We start from the raw sequence: 1986 nt of genomic DNA on the forward strand, positions 1-1986 counted from the left end.
TAGAATAAGGGTTTCCTTGAGCGTAATTTACTTGATCAGATGGGACTCCAGTCAAGAGTTGGCATTCAGCAACTACATGCCCAGTCAATCCACAAATCTCGCAGTTAGGTGATACAGCGGCAGCGGTGGCTGAAGGAGTGATGGTTAAATTCTCGATCTTTTGAGTTAAAGCGTCTACTTTAGCGTTAACGCGGTCTATACCACTTATTTCGTACATTCCTCCTTTGGTTTGTGCTTTTTCTAGAGCAGCTCGTTCTCCACCCCATTGGTAATGGTTTTGTGCCATGTTCTCTATGAGTTTGTATGCTTCATCATGGGGTTTGTCCATTAATGCTCCGCCAGCAGCGGCATCTATAGTCATTTTAGTGTTATATAGGAGACCACCATAGAAAGTATGGATGATCAGCCATGGTTCGAGTCCATGATGAGGGCATATTCTAAGCATGTCCTTGTAACGTTCCCAAGCTTCGAAGAGTGATTCGTTATCTTTCTGGGTAAATCCGTTGATTTGACCTCTAAGCATAGCAGTTTTGCTAGGCGGAAAATATCTCGCTAAGAATACTCTCTTCAATTCGTCCCACGTAGTTATGGAATTGGAAGGCAGGGATTGAAGCCACGCTCTCGCTCTATCTCTCAAGGAGAAAGGGAAAAGGCGTAATCGAATAGCTTCGGAACTAACGTTGTTGGCTTTGATAGTGTCGGCGTATTGCACGAACACGGATAAATGGAGATTGGGGTCGTCTACAGGGCTTCCAGAGAATTGATTCTGTTGAACAGCTTGGACCAGTGAAGGTTTTAGTTCGAAATTGTTCGCTTCAATCGCAGGTGGTGCGATGCTTGAATGCGGTTCAGCGCGCGAAGGAGCGGCATAGTCTCTAAGAGGACGAATAGCAGCCATCTCTAACTTCGGGGTAATTTGATTTATTTGATCAGTAAAAATCAATTCCTGATTAATCGGAATTTCTGCTACTTCGGGAAGATTGCGAGCTCGACGTTTGACGTTAATGAAACGTTCGATCTCGTTAATTCGTTGTATTAAGTCTCCTCCTTCTGAATGAGTATTTGGCATACAATCGTTCAAAAAGAAAGGGAAGAATTGTCCTAGTCTCTACGGTGTAACAGTGAGTTACGATATCGACTTAAATAGTCCCCGGCAACGGCGCCAAAAACTTGATCGCGACTTTACGTGTCTATAAATCTGATAACTGCAAGTGCACAGTCGTGTCGTGTAGTTTTAAAAGATATCGAATCCACAGGGACTATGAATCGATCTACCGTTATCTAAGGTTACTATGTAAAGCTAGGAGTACTAAAATTTCGATTGTTCCTAAGGGAAAGTGATTGTGAGAAAATAAAGAATAATAATAAAAGACAGGTATCAGTATGTATTTCGTTTAACTACAGGAAATCCGAAGGTCCATTGGCTTTTGCATAATCAAATTAAAAATCTTTACTAATTCAATTGATTAAAAATCCTCGTCTCAAACTTTCGCTCTGTTGAGTCAGACTACTATCCTAATCCTAATGTACGCTTTCGCCATCCCATTAGATTTTAGAAGAGCTTTTTGGAAACAATGTAATTAATAAAATGCCTATTTTATGAGGTTGTTATCTATTTAAATCTCCTAATCTCAAACTTTCGCTCTGTTGACTCGGAGCAAGCTAATATCCCTAACGTACGCTTTCGCCATCCCGCTCGAGTGTAAAAACAATTTTTGGAAATAAATAAGTCCCAATTAGTTTTAATACGCTTTCGCCATCCTTAAAACTAATGTCATGTGTCTACTATCCAGTTAAAGACCTCAAACTTTCGCTCTATTGGTTTTAACCTTTGACCGTCTTAAGCCCTCAAACTTTCGCTCTATTGGTTTTAAGACTTACTAATTAAACTAGACATATAAACCAAAAATAAGTGATAATTAATAAAACATAATTTAAGCCAATTTATTTCGGATCCCTACGGTTAACTTATTTACATACCGACAC

The 1986-nt window shown here is 39.9% G+C and overlaps 1 non-coding gene across 1 annotated transcript; it reads left to right on the forward strand.

Annotated features, from left to right (window-relative positions):
* The first annotated feature begins 416 nt into the window (after nt 1-416).
* Nucleotides 417-523, forward strand: LOC131593708 (small nucleolar RNA R71). The gene has a single exon (XR_009281092.1). It is a non-coding gene; the product is annotated as a small nucleolar RNA R71 (small nucleolar RNA).
* The last annotated feature ends 1463 nt before the right edge of the window (nt 524-1986 follow it).

The sequence above is a fragment of the Vicia villosa genome, linkage group LG3 (genome assembly GCF_029867415.1).
Source record: "Vicia villosa cultivar HV-30 ecotype Madison, WI linkage group LG3, Vvil1.0, whole genome shotgun sequence".
In the NCBI taxonomy this organism is placed as follows: Eukaryota; Viridiplantae; Streptophyta; class Magnoliopsida; order Fabales; family Fabaceae; genus Vicia; species Vicia villosa.